Consider the following 17,871-nt stretch of genomic DNA (forward strand, 5'->3'; position numbering starts at 1 on the left):
CTTTTATTTCACATTTGCACTGGTTTAAGTTTTGGTTTAGCTGATCCCTCTGTGGTTTTCAGAAGGAAGTGGGGGTAGGAGGGAGTCATGGAAGGCTTGGGAACTTACTGCCATGGAGGAAGAAAATGTGTTCTGAGCTGCAGGGTGGATGTGCCCATGGCAGGGGTGGTGTCACGGGAGGAGCAGTGGCTGCAGGTCCTGGGCAATAGAGGAAAGCCCTGCTGGGAGAAGGGCTGCCTGCTCACCTCTTTAGTATCTCCACCTCCCTCTTTGTCCCTCTTTCAGCTACTGTTTCTTCTGCAGTGGATTCCCTTCCCTCCTCCCTGCTGGTAGCATGTCCAGGTGGTGTGAGCAGGTGGAGCCTGGCAGAGCCAGGGGTCCCTCCCCGCTGGCAGCAGGGAAGGTGCCAGGTTCCCTGGGGACAGCTGGGGGAGCCCTGCACCACAGCACTTCTGCCTGGGGCCTAATTTTGTCCTTGTGTTAAAGACAAATGTTGTGTTTTCAGGAATCTTTAGTGCATCAGAGAGCTGCAGTTTGAGGCCCAACATGGTTGTATTAAAGGGCAAATTCTTCTAATTCCATTTTGTGCATGTATGCATATTTATATTATATACACAGGTGCATAGTACACATTGCATGGGGGTTTGTGCTTACAAGTATACCCGTGGTTCCCTAATACAGTGCCTTTTCCAGGACTTCTTGACATGTGCATGTTCAAAATGACGAGGAATGAGCTAAAATGCACAGTTCACTCTTGTGTTGTGAGAATCCCTGGAGAAGGGTTGGGTAACTGGGAAGCTGCTGTTCTTCAGTGCTTCGATACTAAAACACCAAGTGGAGTTATTTTGCAAGGACTCCTTGCACAAACCTTTCTGGTTTTTTATTGCTTTTTTTTAAATGGTAAATCTGTGTGCTCTTCTACATTCATATTTAGGTTCTTTCTTTTGTAAGGCTTGATTAGCTAAGCCTTGGAGTTAGTATACCGAGCAGCTTTTCACACATGTGAGATGCTCCACTTGTAAAACAAGTCCTCTGAGCTTGCACTGAAGTTTCAGTTTTTAAAAAGATTCCTCATAGTAGCAAAGTTAGAGAGTTGTTTTATCAGTTGCTAGTTCAATTTGAAAGATTCAGTATAAATCTTAGACTATCTGAACACTTCTTCAGGTTTGTCCTGGTGTCTTGAGTGAGGCACCTTTTTAAAATTCTGAAAGAATTTACCTACATGGGGACTACAATAGCAGGCCTTTTATTTGAGAATATAAATATGTGAAAAATATAGTGTGATTTTCCTGTTCCTTGTAGCTGAATTAAATGCGTTCTTCCAGAGTCTTTGCCTCATCCTTTCTGCAGAATGTCTGGATTTTTTGGTGCTAAATGGAGAATTGTGAGCCTGCACAATATATATTGCAAGAGTTCTCATACAACAGAGAATTAGTATCAGATGACTGATAGCTGAAGCAAAGGTAATCAATCACCTGCATGTGTATTTGTGGGTTATATCCCTATGTTATTTTTCTAATCAAGTCTTCTGAATATGTTACCTGTTCCAGATTTGTGTGCTTTATGTAAGATTTTGAATGTCTCCTGCCTTAATCCATAGGGTTCTGCCACTTCAAGAATCATTTCTTCAGCTTGAATCTTCTCCATGAAAAATCCACTGCTGAATTCATTCCACCAGCAGCATCTGAGTGCTTTAAAACACCAGGTCACCACTATGGCTTTTGGGAAGCCTCTGTCCTTTGCACTGGCTCTGCAGGAGCTGGCTGGATTTCACCAGAGGCCTTTTCTTCCCTCTGGCTGTTCATCCACCATTAGTGTTTCATTAGCAACTGTCTCAAAATTTCGAGTCTCCATTAATAATAGCAATTGATCATGTAACAGAATTAGAAGCCATATTCCTTCCTTCTCTCTTGCATATACCTCTGGGTCTGTTTGAAGGGTGATTGCTTCCTGCAAACAGCTGCATTGAATTCCTCAGATCCAGTTGATTTTTTTTCATCCCAGTCCCTCTTTGCACATGCTTATCAACACAGAATTCCTCTTTCTTCTCTGGTGGGGGAATTAGGCTGCAGTATAGGGGATTCTTTTCTGGGCTTCCTGGGTTTTTACTTTGTACCAGCTTGTTGAAAGTGAGCAGAGGTTTGTCCAACAGAGCCAAGTTCTTCTGCTTGGAAGAGAGGCGCTGCACCCATTCCTGCTTAAAAGCTGGGTGCTACCAGTGTCCAACTAAAGGCTCCCCACAGAAGGAGGTAAATCAGCAGTTGAAACACAGGTTTTGATGGGAAGGGACATTACAGGCTCAAGTTCCCATTTGTAAAGGTGAGGGGAACTCATCTGATCACTAATCTGAATATCGTAAGTCATAAAACTTCAGTCTGATTTCATCAGCAGCAGTAGAACATGAAAAAGTTCAGCATTTGTTAGAAAAAAAAGAATTCTTGCTTTAAGAACTTCAGAAAAAGGATCAGTTGCCTGTGTAGATAAGGTACGTGAGCATCTACTGTTCTCTCAAAAAAAACTCCCAAACCAATCCCTAACCCTCTGCTTGAGTTCATCTTCCTTTGGCTTCCAAAAATTGAACTGCAGTACGTCTCTCTTGGAGGATGTTCTTTTGCTGCAAATGTTGTCCTGATCCAGGGATTTGACATACCATGATCATACCTTCCAGTCTTACTTTATATGAATGGATTGAATTTTTAAATTTTTTTCTTCATCCCTGTAGTTTTTGTTGTCAGCTTTTTAAACAATTTTTAATTTTCCAAATGTTCTCTTTTGAAGAGTAGATGCCAGAATAGAACATGTCCTTACAGTTACTACCTACTAACATCAGATGAAGAGACAACGAGCTTTATATCCTGCTCTGGTATTCTTGTTAGATTGTCTACCAGAACTTTTTTTTGGGGGGATTCACTTGACTTCCAACTTCTAGATTTTAACCTTGTCAATCAAATCACTGTACTCCTCATATCACCCCAGTATGAGGTGCACCCTGTGGTATCTGACTTTGCAATATTGTCTGGTAGAAACCACTGTGGGCAGCAGGCCCAAGCAGCAGCCTGTTCCCATGGCTGTTCAGCACAGCATTGACAGGGTTTCTTTTCCCTTCAGGTTTTATAGGGATTGCTCCTGAAGCTTTATTCTAGACTATTGATCATACACTGTTGAACAGTACTGAGAGAAAAACTGATCCGTGAAGCACAGTAGGGAAAATATTCATAGAATAATTCCTTCACTTAGTTTTTACAAACTGACAGCTGTTCTGTAGCCTGCATTATTAGTTACAGTGACAGATAGTGGTGTAGCAATCTGACTTTTATGGGAATGTCATAATTTACAGAAGTCTTGGTTTAATAACACTAATAAACTCATTTTTTTAAAAAAAAAAACTTTGAAAAGGGAAATTTTATTTTCTAAATGCTTTGACAGGTATGAATTATTTTATATTCTTGAATTTTTTGCTGATTGCTTCCCATAGATTGTTCTATGATTTGCTTACATTTTAGAGTGAAGCAAAGCCAGTCCTTTTCCCAGGATCAGACATTTTACTCTCTTCCCTCAGCCCCAGCATGTTTGCACATTACTGACACTGCCCTCTCCAAGCATTTCAGATTGAAGGTTGTTCATGTGACTGAGTTTCTCGGTGTGCTCAGTGAGCATCATTCCAGAGCTGGTTGTGCCTCAGCTCCAAGGCACCGAGGGATGTGGATGTGTGTCCGTGCTGTTCTGGGATTGCGTTTGCATGTGGTGGATCAGGACATGGTTACAGGTGGTTAGCAGCCATGAGAGTGAGAGTGAGGGTGTAATTGAGATTCTTGGGTAAATGGTTCTCAGCTGTGGGAATGGAGATGTTGGCAGGGAGAGGTAATTCCTGTGTTATGTCAGGTGAGACATTGAAAATGCCAATGTACTGCCAAAGCGTGTCATCCCTTCATCGTGTCTGATGAACAAATCCAAAGCCTGGGTTAAATAAAAGCAATGTTTTATTACCTGACTGTATTAGTCAGTAAATTGAGACAAAAGAGTGAAGTCATCCATTCATTCTGTTCTGTTGGAATAAAATGTAACCAAAAGCTTACCTGTATTTGTTTCAGTGCCCATTGTTGGGACATGGATTTTTTTTTAGGAACACCGCACACACACTATGAGTGGTAAAGTACTGCCTTCAGTATGGAATGAATTTGCTATTTTAATCTTTTCATGCTAGATCATTTATGAAGTTTATATTCTATTTATATTTCTTGTAAGGAGTTCTTGCTCTGGAAAATAATTTTATTGAGTATGTCATCAGTTTTGATGTGACAAAACTACTTCTTGTCTTGAATACAGTGGCTCTTACTTTAAAAATGTTCCAAATATGCAATATGTCTTTTGGGATGAATAAATGGTAAAAATTATGAGAATAAATTTACATCACAACAGAAAGCTGATTTGTATTGTACATAGTCTTTCATTCAGCCTAACTCCAAATTTCAGCACTCTACAACTTCTGAACCTGCTACACTCTGCTTTACTGCGTTAGAAGACATGTTACTAACTAATGAATTGATTAAAACTGATTTCAATATTAGAATTTATTTACCTGTTTACTTTGTGCAAATGGAATTTGCAGCCACATGACCTTCCCTCCTGTGTGTGACGTGGTAAAGCTGGGCTCCAACGGGTCTGAACCCAGGGAGAGAAGGGCTGGAGCACAGGATAGGAATGCAGCCTTGGTTTGTGCAAGAGTTACATGGGTTTAGTGGTGAGACATCCTCAGGGGATCAGTCACAGGTCATCCTTTAACAAGACCAACAATCCTACAGTCTTTTATCTCCACTGTAAATCAGAGGGAATTCTGGAGCTCTATTTCAGTGCTGACTCAAGAGAAGGACATTAAATGAGTCACTCACATAGTTTTCAGCAAGTTTGAGGAAGGAAAGTCTCCTCCCTGTTTGGAGACTGTGTGGTTTAGATCCACCCCAGGGTGCAGTTTAGGTACACATCATTTCACTCCAGGCAAGCAATAAGTCCTGGTGTTAGACCCAGATAGCTTGTCTCTTCTATTTTTCAATTAAAAAAGTTAAAGTCAGAGTTAGCATTAAAATATTCTTCCAGATGCAGTAGATGGTTGGAGGGGAAGGAAGCCTAAAAAGGTGATAAATATATCTGCTGCTCTTCACGGGACATTGCTGGTAGTGCTTAGTGTGTTTTAAGTTTGACTGGAATTCCTGTCTCCCAACACCAGCACAGAGTGCTCTTCCTTAGACCCTGAATGATTTTATTCCCGAGTAATGCTACAGGTAAAAGGTGGTGATAGAGTTCGCTCCTTTTTAAAGGTTCAATATTCCAGGCTCAGTAGGTGTGATATTCAAGGTGTTTGGTGTTTCTTTTGTAAGTGTAGCAGCCACAGCTGACTGGCAGCTTTTCTTTTGCAAAAGCTGACTGGAATCCAACTGTAGTTGGCCATTGTGAGACATTTATTGTTCTTTTTTTTTCCACTTCATAATTATTGCAGTGGCACATAAGCAAAGACATAGCCTGTGGCAACTTCACGGTCATTTTTTAATTGCATTTCCAGCCTTGGTTGGCCAGGTGTTGGTGTGCCTGTGCTACATGTTGCAGCAATAGTACATCCTTCCCCTGCAGACATCTCTGAACTGTAATTCTTCTTTGGAAAAATTGTGTCCCGGCCAATAATAAATTATTAACAATCTCCCTTATCATTACTTTACGTGATTGCCTTTGCAGGAAGTGAGGGTGTACCTTAGCACATCCATGTCCCTCTTCAGGAGGATGTTTAGTAGACAAATGCCAAAAAAATTTTGGTGTCTTATATAGTGTGTCTCGTTTGAAATGTAGAGAGTGGTAAAAAGTTATTTACCCCACACTGATGTTTCTTCCAGTAATTGAAAAACAAATACTGGAATAATTCCATCTGAATGAGCACTTCTGGGATGTTTCTTTGGTGAGAGTTGAATTGCTTTGTCAGATGTGTAGGATGTTGCATCTGCTTGGAATGTGAGTCTGTGAGACGTCCCTGCTACTGAATGACTGCCTTAGATGGGCAGGGAAACATATCAGGGAAATCTTTGTTGTAAAGTTTGTCAGGATGGAAGATGAGCCACAGCATTGGTAATTCTCAATTGAGGCACCTCAGTTCTGCTCATGTGCATGTGGACTCAGTAACAGTGGTGTTCATTTGGTTCATTTAATGTAAATTGTTTCCATTTCCCATGAAATACATTTCACTGGAGATTATTCAAACATGGTAAGTTTTCAATTGTAAAATAGAGAACAATAATTGCTTGTTTAGTCATATTCTGCAGCTGTGTGGCTTAATGTTTTAATTTCTTGGACTTAAGTAAGACCTCAGTGCAACCCTGCTAGCTCAGACACTTCATCAGAAAACTGCTGTATTATTCTTTAGATTTTGAGCACATTTTGGAGTTCTTCAGTCCTTTTGGTTGTGAAGATACTCTCAAAATACCAAGTTCTGTGTGATGTGAAGGTTGTTTCCTGCAGCCTCTGAAGTGCAAGCTTGGGAAGCAGTGGGTTTGTCCTGATGAGTATGGCCATAGGTGTCCATGGCCCAGGTGTGAGAGCCATCCCCACTTGAGGAGAAAGCGGATGATGACTCAGGGCAGAGTCACATCCTGTTAGCTGGCTGGGGACACCACCACTCCACTCTTCCTGCTTCTCACTGATGAAAGCTGAGAAGCCATAAAAACAAAGCCCTTTTAAGTGTGAGAAGGGCCAGTCCTTCAGCCATCTGTGGCTGTTCAAATCTTGCCTGCAGGTATCTCACCTGCTCAAAAGCAGCTCCAGCTCAGCCCTGTGTTTATGGAGGTCTGGGGGTCAGTGGCTGGTGGCTGCAGACCCAGGCACACACCAGCCTTGCCTCCCTGCAGCTGAGAGCTGCTTTCCTCTGCAGTCCCAGGCTGAGGTGGTTTGCTGTGATGTGGGTTCTGCTCTACAGGTGATTACAGCTGCTCCAGTGTCTGCCAGTGCCCAGCCATCTGAGGAGGCTGTGAATGCACATCAGTGAAAAACAGTGTCTGGCTCTTGCATCTCAGCATGCTGTGGTCTGCCTTGTGGAGTTGGCTTTCAGCTGGAGTCTGCTCTATATGTGAACAGGTGCATTTAGGTTGGATATAGGGAATAAATCCTTCCCTGTGAGGGTGGTAAGGCCCTGGCACAGGTTGTCCAGAGAAGCTGTGGATGTCCCATCCCTGGAAGTATTTTGGATTGGGCTTTGAGCAACCTGGTCTATTGGGAGGTGTCCCTACCCCATGGCAGGGGGTTGAAATGAAATTACCTTTAAGGTCCCTTTCAGTCCAAATTGGGCAATGATTTTGGGACAGATCAGCTCAGCTCTTCAGAGCAGGTGCCAGTTACACCAAGGCTTGTGGGTTTGATCCCTGTATGGATCATTCAGGAGTTGGACTCCATGATCCTTGTGGGTCCCTTCCAACTCAGAATATTCTGTGATTAAGTGTATTTACCCAGTTTCTCTTTTACAGTGCACATTCAGTGGATGAGCAAAGCTGTGTTTGCATGGCTTCCTGAATCAAATGATCATGGAACAGGCACAAACTGGTGTAGCACAGCTTGAAACTCCACTTATCTGTACATTCTGTTTTAATGGGATGAAGCTTTGTGCTTCTCAATGCAGTTTTAATGGGATAGAGGTTTAGATAAAGGTATTTTAAGCTTTTAAAATTCTGTGTATTAGAAGGGTAAAGCTGGAGTTGTGATTCATGGTGTGTACTGTGTGCACAAATCTCTGCTGAGACATCTTAGTTTGAAAAAGGGTGTTTAAAACCTTCCCCAAACATATTGGCTGCCTCCCAGTAACTTTAAAACTGGCATTGAAGCTGGAGAGGATTTTTTCTTTTGTTCCTCTGCTGCATTGCTTAATGCATCCAAAACTGACTCATTTAATCAAGGAGCTTCTACTAACAGCTTGAGATGTCAAATCACAAATTTCAAATACATTTCAAAACATGTTTTGTGGTGAAGAATACTTCCCCTACAGCCTTCTTGGGGGTGTCCTTGCTGGTAGTCGCTGCTTCTGTTTTTCCTCAGATATGTCAGGGTGGTTTTGCTGAAATAAATTATTTGTCACCCTCAGTACACAGAAGCCCTGGTAGCTGTGTTGTCTCTGAGCTCCCCAGCAGCCCTGTGCTGGATGTTTGGTTGTTTTGGTTTCCTGGACAATGAACCGGTGTCCTGGGAAGCCTGACCTGGTCTGTATCACCATGAGGAGTGGCAGGAACCTGCAGGAGGAAGCTCCAGGTGTCTTGAGAGGAAGGAAATGAGGAGAAAACAGCGTGTTTTGGGGAGCGTTCCCACACAATGCAAGGGAGAAGCATGGGGTAGGGGGGCACATCAGGAAGGAAAGGGTCAAATTGGTCTGGGAAAGATGTTCCTGCGTTTTACCACAGAGGGGAAAAAGTACTCTTCCAGCCTCAAAAGAACATTCCCATCCTCTGCTGCTGTCTGCTGCCTGCCTGAGCCGGTGTGGTTGGTGGTGGAGAGCCCCAGCTGCTGCCCGGGGCAGAGGGAGCTGCCCTGTGTGACCTCGGGAGCAGCGAGAGGGAAGGTGCTGTTTCATGTTCAATGCACTGGGCAAGAGAGGGGCCTCACAGGCAATATCTGCCTTCCTGCCCTACGCCTGAACCTCATGGGAAGCCTGCTCCATTCTTATCCCCTTCCTGGCATTGACCCCTGGGTCCGCTGTGACCTGAGGCTTCCTGTCACCCGTGCAGGGCCAGCACCTTCCACCATCACGTAAGAGCCAGGTCCACGGGCTTCCCTTGCCCTGAATGCAGAAGATTTCTCCTGCCTTTTACAACAGAGAGGTGACCTGGAGCTCTGTTTGCAGCATTAAGCAAGTGAACAATAAAATAGTTGCCAGGGGATTTTAACTGGAGATGCCCTTCCAGTCACTAAGGTGTCCAGGAAGCAAAGTCTCTGGTCTGGGCAGTCACAGCTGCTGGAAACACGGTGGGATGGGATTTGGTGGAGGTCACATTGCAGAAATCAGCTGGGTATGCTGCCATGGAGGCACAGTGCCACTGCAGGGGGCAGAGCCCCTGGTGAAAGCAGCTCTGCTGGCCCAAGTGCCAGGGTTTGTGTAGGGCACAGTGGAGGGTGCACCTGAGCCTGGCTGCATCAGGAGAAGGTAAGAGCTGGGAACATCTTTTCTGCTGTAGCAAGAATGATGTTGGTGCCAGTACATCCCCTGCGTGGTCTGAGTCCTGCCTTGGCTAAACTGTGTTCTGTGAGTGAGATGCCTTTGATGCATCTGTTGCCTCATTCGTTGCCTCATCCACAGAGCTTGGCTTGAGCCATCCCTATGGCTGAGACAAAGATCCTTTTAAAGCTTAAAAGAATCTTTGTTCTAGTTTTGTTTTGTCTAATTCTCACTTGTATATGGTAACGTACATAATATATATGGAAAAAATTATCTTCACTTAAATGTTTCTTTCTCTGTACACATGCCAGTGGAAAATGCTTCATTGACACTACTACAATCCTGCAGACCCAGACAATGCAATTCTCAATGCTGTTTCAATCTACATTTACTGACAAATAAAATAGTTTGTTAATTTTACCAGAAGCAGATGTCAACTTTCTAGACTCAAAGCAAAAATACCCACAAATCAACAAAGCCCCTAAAACAAAAGGAAAAAAACTCTTTAGACTCAGTGTGTGGCCTAAATGCAACCGTCCCTATGCCTGTGCTGCTAATTGGGCCCTGCCTGTTGCCCTCATTAGCCCTTGGGCTTTTGGGCACTGCTGAGAAGGAACAACCCCATTACAGGGCATTGGAAGAGTTGTTACATGATGTCTCTCTGTGAGAAGAAAAATTCAGTTCACACCCTCTAAATCCAAAGTATAAGGTAAAAATAATCCCTTTCTATTCTCTCCTAAACAGAACTGCTCCTGGAAAGCAGAAACAAACCCTAGTAATTGCTCTATGTCCCTGGAGTCCTTAACAGAGCATCTGCAGACATGACAGGAACAAGACCTGCTCCGGGATCCCTGCAGTTTTCCACAATGGCAGAGATCAGTTCATGCGTTACTGTTTCAGTGCTCTGTGTGTGCTCAGTGCTGTGACATTACAAAGAAGATGACTTTATTTTCCTGCTGCAAGGAGGTTGAAATCTTAACATCCTGAACATATGGAAGGAGAGTTTTCTCTGACTGTCAAAAATCTCATAAAATGTAAGCTGGGGGGAGAGGGGAGGCCACGTGCATGCTCAATGTTCAAGAAAAAGCTATTTGTGCTCAGTGTAATGACAATATTTTTCAGTTGCAACTCTCCTGTGCAGAAGTTTAATCTCCCTGCTGTGGACAGAGTGAGAGCAATGAGAGCTACATCACTTTTAACATGGCCATATTTCTAAGAACAGAAGGAATCTGTGTCAAGTATGTGATTTGGGTCACTTTTTGCACCTTTTCTTGTCTGTGCTTCTATTTATGCCCTGGCCAGTTCTTACACTCCCCAAGCTTGTAAGAAAGTAGACATGGTTAATAACTTTAAGAGGAAAGAGACTGGTTTGCTACATCTGATCTGAGCACCACAGCCTTTAATTATGTAAACAGTGACATCATCTTCTATTGCAGAACTGGAACCCTAAACAGTTAAAGGAGAGCAAATTTTAGGAAGTGTCCTTATGAGACAAGTGTGATTGATTTTCAAGTGTGTATATTTAAGAAAGATGCTGTATCCTGAATCAGATAAGTTCTGTGAATCTGACTTTACTCCAATTCAAACTGCAAAAATTTATCACTTTTTTTTTTCCTTTTAAACCGTGTAAAAATTGGTGCTTGCAGCCTGCTGGGGAGTGTGAAGAGCAGCAGAGCTGGCTTTTTTGTCTACTTTCAGTTTCTGCCAGAAATCTGCTTTTGCACTCCTCCAAAAGCCTTTTGTAAGTGACGCCTGACCCATCCAGTGATGGGAACAGCTGCCTTGTTCCCGGGATTCAGTGTTACTCATCCAGGGGATGGTGTTCAGGTCATTGCTGAGCTGCCAGTAAAGCACTCGGTTTCCTACTTGGGGGGGGGGTTTGCTGATGTCTGTTAGAAAATATCACCACAGCCACGTCCAGTCCCTTCTCCATCACACAGCGTGGAGGAAACGTGCATCCTTTTTGGCCAGAAAAAGCAAAACCATACACCACAGTATGGCTGAGTCACTGCCAAGGGTGAACATCTGCTCTACAGCTTGTCATTCAGCCCTTAAAGATGTCCTGTGAGCAGCCAAGAGCACTGGCCTGGCTGGGTTCTTGCACTTGTTTTGTACCTGAATGGGTGCTCTCTCTCCAAAGGGGATGGTTGCAGATTGGCATGCTCCACCTCTGTGCCAGCTGCACAAGTGCAGCAACACATGGACCTGCCTGCTGGAGAGAGAATAGCCTGGTTTTTGCTCACTTGGATTTTCTGTGCCATATTTACTGTAAAGCATTGCTCCTGTAGTGAATTACCATGAGGAAAGCAGACGAGAGCTCCCCATTTCCTAGCAGCTGCCTTGTGGCAGGGACATGTCTCTGTGCCTCTTGTTGCTGTCAGGAAGTGACTCCATCTGTGCTGGTCAGACAGGGACAGAAGGCTGAAAGTTCTTTGGGTTGGCTTGTTTGTTTGTTTAAAAATTAACAAGTGTTTAGAAAGCATTAGTGATTGTTTCCAGTGAGTTTGCTTTCAAACCTGGCCTCATGCCATGGGAAAGGCTGGGTTAAGTGCCATTGGACACTGGCAGGTGCCACAGCTCAGTGTCCTCTAGCCGTGCCCTGAACCAGAGAACCTTCTGTCCTCTTTGAATTGTTTCCTCTGTGAATGAAGGCAAATGTTGCATTATACGAGGGGCAGAAGAAGCATTTCCCCAACCTTCCTTATGTAGTAGCTGGTGACATTTTTCTTTGGATTTAAGCCAGGGCTGTCTCAGCAAACTTTTGGGTCAGATTCCTGGTTTCTCTCACCCTGTAGTTGCCTTTTCCTGTTGCTGCCAGGCTCAGCTGGAGCAGGGGAAGCGCTCATGGACCTGCCCATGTGAAGGGCTCCAGTGCTGCCGAGCTGGTTTGGGGGAGGTCACCAGCTTGCTTCTCATGGCTTCTGCCAGGTTTCGCTTGCTCCAGTGCCTGAGTTTCACACTTGAACCTGAGGAAGATCACATCTGAAGGTGTTCTGTCTTTCCTAGCTCGCTGTGGGAGGGGTAACTCCCTGATGGCACTTTGTGCTTTGATCTGAGCTTACCCAATGTCTTCACCCTTATCTCAAAACAGCAACTTTATAAAAGCAGGTGAACCCAGCTGGTGTGAGGGCAGAAGTGAGATGGTTTGGGGCATCTCACAAACACACACTGGTTCCTCACTGTGGTAGAATTACAGCAGTGCCCCAAACAGATCCTCAGTGTGCCCTTCTGTGGTTCTGCCCAGGCTAAGGGCTGGTGTCCTGGCTGACATGTAGGACAAGAAGCAGTTTTCACTCCTCCTGCTTCCAGGAAGGTGAGGATTTGGACCAATTTTGGAGAAGCTGATCCTTGTGTGGAGAAGATTTTGGGTGTCACCATCATGTGGCAATTCTCAGGAGTATGCTTAAGATACCATTTATCCAGAAGATTTGCTGTGCCTGGTAACTGTAGGGATGTGTGTTTCTTCCCTGGTCTTACTAAGATCCTGGTGAGCCATCTGGAAATTTCATCCTATGATTATTCCAGGATCTGGAAGACCTTTTGTAACTACTAATCCCAGAAACAGATTTTTCCTTCATCCTGTCTGTCAACACAGCCTTTAACTTATTTTTATGGGCTTCAGCACATGTTTGAAGCATCGCTGCCTTAGGATACAATTTATTTTTTCCAGACTATCTCAGTGCTCCTTATATCTACTTATAGCACTTTCTGAGGAAAGGCTGTTTTGGGGGTATTTATTAGGATCTTCTGTGTCCTTCAAAATTTGACATATCTCTATTTGCACACCTAGAACAGGAATCAGTGTGACTTAGCATGCCATGAGCATGAGCTCCTAGGAAATTATGCTTTGAGTTGCCACCTATTTTGCTGAAAAAAAATGAGTAATGCAAGTAATTACATTTAATCAGTAAGACGTGATAAATATTTCATTAAAAAATATTGATCCAATTAAAGCAAGGGGGTGGGGGGGTAAAGCAAAAAGACCTAAGATCATGGGATAATCTAAGATAACTGGTGCCATGCTAGATTCCTGATATTTTGTCCCTTCTTATTGTGTCTTGCCCTCTGGCTCTTGTTTGCCCGCCAATATAACTTGTGGATGAAGTTTGCTGTATGTCTTAACTGCTCTGTGGAGGGAGTGGGACATGGCAGGCAAGAATCCCATGTACAGGAAAAGCTGTTTAATAGATTGCCATCAATGTTGGGGGAGTTGGGGAAGGTCTCAGTTGCCTGGAACCATGGCCCTGTGTTCCTGCAAGAACATAAGGCCCCGGGCAGAGGCTCAGAGAAGCTCTCTGGAGGAGCCTGCAGGACACATTTCCCATGGCTGGAGCATGGCAGAGTGATGGAGAGGTGGGAAGAGTCTGTGTGTGTGCACAGACCTAGCAAGGGGCCCGCTGCAAGTCCCCTGGTTTGCCGTGTGTCAGAGCAGGCCCCGAGCACACAAACTCCTGTAAATCATGTAAAGTCATCCCCTGAAAGTCAGGAGCAATGCAGGGAGAGCTGCCTCCTTTTTCTCTCTTGTTAAGGAAGAATTCTCAAAAAAATGTTTTTACATTTCTTGGGAGCAACAGAAAAGCTTGACCTAATTGCTGTTCTAAATGTATGCCCATGGCTTCTGAAAGGCCCAGCAGGATATAAAACCACCAGTTACCAGTTCTGATTTTTGCCAGAACTTCAAAGTGTTTCCTTTTATGCAGTAATCTAAAAATGAGTCCAAGAAAACACTCACAGCATTACTTAGATATTCCAGTTGTGCCACCAATATGGAAACTTGAATTATTATATTTCCCACAGACAAATCTTCCGTCGTTAGCTAAACTTGATGGTCTTCCACTTGCTTGTAGGGAAGATACAACCTCCTTTCCATGGTCTGAAATATGGTTGCAGCTGAAAGCTGAGCCAAGAGTGATGATTGATGGACTAAAAAAACAGGACCTTAACATGGTAACCAAAGTCCTATTTAGACTTTAAATGTTTTTTAATCATAGTCATATCCTTCTCTGGAAAAGAAGCTTCACATGGACCAGCCAGTACTCATTTAATATATGCTTTGTTATTTTACTCTTTGAGATTACAGTTCCCATCTTTATCACTTGTGTATCATGCCCAAATTTTCAGTAGAGATAAAAGTTTATGTACCTCCAGTGATTAAATGCAAAATTAGTCAGGTAGGACCCAGTTCTATCCCCTAAGTCTTAGTCACTTCTTGAAAGCCTTGTAAGTTTGGGTTCCCCTGCCTTTGCCAGTGTGTGATCTGGCAATGTGTTTATTTTGTGAGGAAGGCCATTGCACAGGATTCATTCCTGTGTGTCAGCAAGCCATGGCTGCTTTGCTCCTGAGATTATAACTACATAATACATTATAAAATTGAGGGGGACATGGGGTTTATTGGTCAGGTTGTATTGGGACTTTCTTGATAAGTGCAGTTATGTGGGCAGAGTCTGAGGTATTTATTTTGTGTGCTGGAGTGGCCTCACAGTAGCACTTGACCTTGCAGTTAAGTCAATGTAGGTTTGTCCCTCAGCCGCTGAGCCCAGGAGAGCCCCAGCAGATTCACCAGGTTCTGGTCAGGAGCAAGTCCTGGAATGCCAAACAACAGCCACCAGGGCCTGCAGAGTCCCATCATACCCAAAGTGCTTTCAGTGACCACAGGATGTGTGGTCATAAATTAAGAGGTTGTTCAAAAACCATGTAGATGTAGAGAAATCCTCCTGCTTAAGCAAATATCCTGGCGAGTTTCTCCTGGAAAATAATTTGATGTGTAAAGCTGTATCTTTTCCAGGGTATGAGGGGTGGGATTTGAGAGAGAGAAGTGTCTAATTCTCCAAACTTAGAAAGCATGTGGGCCTCAAACTCTTTTCCCAGTTGGAAAATTTGCTGTTAAGAAAAGGAAATAGGTTTTTATAAGCAATATTTAATTCAAGCATTTGGCTAATTCTCCTGCTGCAAAGCTTTTAGGTCAAATTCTGATTCATTGATGTGGATCTAGATTTAAAGGGATTAGGAGAGGAAGTGGACTCTGAAGTTAGGAAAACTTTGGTTCCTTGTTCACTTTTTCCTACTCATCAAATATATATTTGACCTATGTTTCTATTTTAAGTGTTGTGGGGAAACTTACTCCTACGTGTCTGCCTTTGCTCTTTTTCTGCCCATTGTCATAAGCTCTGCCATGGGTGTGTTCCATTTTACTGTTGCAGAAAGGGATCCTGATCATTCTGGACATGGCATTGTTGTACAAATGCTAGGAATTTCTACATTTATTCCATTAGGTTAGAGAATGGAAAATGGGTGGTTTATTATTCTTATTACTCATTAAAGTTACGTGTTAAAGCAGTGCCCTGTTTCACAATGTGATGTTCTGCAGTAGCTCAGGGCCTGAGGGAAGCCATGGCCAGTACTTTCCTTTTGTTGCTGTGTGTGTTACGTATTCACAGAAGTGTGTGTTGTGTTCAGCATTCCTACAGGGATCACCTTGGGGATCCATCTGAAAACTTTTCATCTGGCATTAAGGTCAGTCTCCCTCTGTCTGTCCTTGCCATTTCTCTGTTGTGTGTGTGACTCTCAGACCCAGTTGTCCACAATCCTGCTCTCTCCCAGCTTCCAAGAACTTCCTATTTTTCCCATTGTGAGTACTCTAATTCCTAGGTCTCAGAGACCTGGCAGCCATCAATCCAATGTCATTTACAGTATCCTGTAACACCATCAGTGATGGTTGTGAGTGCTTTTTGCTTGATGTGTTCATAAAGCAGCTACAAAGACACTGTTGGAGGGGCCAGGTCTGCATCCCACCCTGGCTCTGGTACTGTGGAGTTGTGATGGTTTTACCGCTTTCATAAATGCAGCAAACAGCATTGCCAAACCCAGTGGTTTATCTGGGGCCATCCATGTGCTCTGGAAAAAAACAGCTCATCCTGGGAGAAAAGAGTGATGGGGGGTTTCCCTCAGTTTCCTGTAATTACTTGGAGAGTAATTATGTTGCTCAAAAGAAAGAGCTGCTGCTTGTCTTGTGAGAAAAAGGAGATAAGAACCAGGGGGTTAAATGTAACAACTCTTTGCTATACCAGCCCTGCCAGTGCTCTGGAAAGAGGAGAGCACAGTGGTGATGAGCCAAATTCACCTTGGGGCCAGTAATTAGTCAGGTGGGAGCTTCCCACTAGATTGAGGGTGTCCTGGGAGGTCTCCTGGAACAGGGAGAAAAGAAGGTGTTTGGCAAAGCAGAGGACCTTATCATTTTTCTCCCAGTTTTCACCATGTATCATCATACTTTGCTCTGTAAAGCACTGTGATATAGTTTGTATACATTATGTAAAATAAGTTGTATTCTATTATATTGAAGAAATACAAATATAAAATAAAGACAAAGGATGGAGTAAAGTAGCTGCGTGGTAACTGGACCCCCAGTCCCCAGTTGCGCTGGTTGTCCCATTCCCCAAGACTGTGGTTGTATCCCTGGAATTATTTAGGTGTTTGCCACTTGATGATACAATGTTAAACACAGACTGTCCTGGATGAAAAGGGGAGCACAGATGGAATTCTGTGGCACATCGCTCTCCAGGAGAGCCTGTCTCCACCATCCCCTGCTCTGCTGCTGCTGTTTGTGGCATTGTGCAGCTCTTCTGTCTCAGCTTTTAAGAAACAATTTTTAACTGTGCTTCACGTTTTTGAAGTTGGGAAAGCTCTAATTCATCTCCAGGCACAACTGACACGTGGACCCTCTGGGAATAGTGCCTGTTGGTAATGGGACAGCATGTGGCAATTTGTAATCTAGGGAAAGCAGAACCCCGACTCTCCAGAGTTTGTGGGGGAGAGGCTGGGAGGGAGGTGAGGATGGCTCCAAGCACTTCAGACGGGCAACTTGCTTTTGCGGAAACTGGAATCTGCCAAAAATGCCATGGGGAACCTTTAATGGGAAAAATGTGTTTGTGAGCTGCCCAGCAGCAGGACGAGATCCCGCTCCTGCATTTGACCCTCGAGGCAGGAGCTGTGGGTCACGGAGCCTCCCAGGGAGGAAGAGCCGGAAATCCCAGCGGCTCCCGAGCCCGGCGGCTGCGGCGGAGGAGTCGGACCTCGGGCTCTGCAAGGGCTGCCAAGGAGGTCAGCGCAGGGGGCTCCCGGCACAAATCCTTCTGCTCTGTGGGAATTTCCCCTCTCGAGCGACTGCTGCACTTTTTAACCCGAAGATTAATGGAAGGGGGCCGTGGAAAGGGCCGGAGTGCCTGAATTAGTTGATTAGTCTCCAAGCAAGCATGCAGCCGGTGAGTCACCGGCACCGCTTCCTGCGCGCTGATGCTCTGCCTGGAGCTCTCCCAGCGATCCGGCCCAGCCCTGCGAAGGCTGGGAACTCGCGGGACCACATCACCGCATGCTGCGACTGCGGGCTGTTAATGCTATAAAATAAAAACTAATCTAGATTAATTACACTGCACATGTTATTCATCTGTAATCCTGCTCCTTGGCCTCTTTCCCTCCCAGCATAGCTCCCCGTTGTTTTCTGCTCCTCTCTTTAGGTGTCCTTGGCTTCCTTTGGGTTTCTCCATTTTTTCCAAGGGCTGGGATGACAAAGGTGCCTGGTTGGCGGCAGTACCTGATCTGCCTGTTCACCTGGGGCAGACCCATGTCTGTGTACGTGGAAGCATAAGCAGCCAGTCAGAACTGTCATGCAGCTTTGATGGGTCCCCAGCAGTGTCCTGTGA

The 17,871-nt window shown here is 44.4% G+C and overlaps 1 long non-coding RNA gene across 1 annotated transcript; it reads left to right on the plus strand.

The window, feature by feature from the left end:
• The first annotated feature begins 7,234 nt into the window (after positions 1-7,234).
• On the plus strand, positions 7,235-17,598 carry LOC117245044. The gene is made up of 2 exons (XR_004499192.1): positions 7,235-10,209; positions 10,298-17,598. It is a non-coding gene; the product is annotated as an uncharacterized LOC117245044 (long non-coding RNA).
• The last annotated feature ends 273 nt before the right edge of the window (positions 17,599-17,871 follow it).

Source organism: Parus major, chromosome 12 (assembly GCF_001522545.3).
Source record: "Parus major isolate Abel chromosome 12, Parus_major1.1, whole genome shotgun sequence".
Classification (NCBI taxonomy): Eukaryota; Metazoa; Chordata; class Aves; order Passeriformes; family Paridae; genus Parus; species Parus major.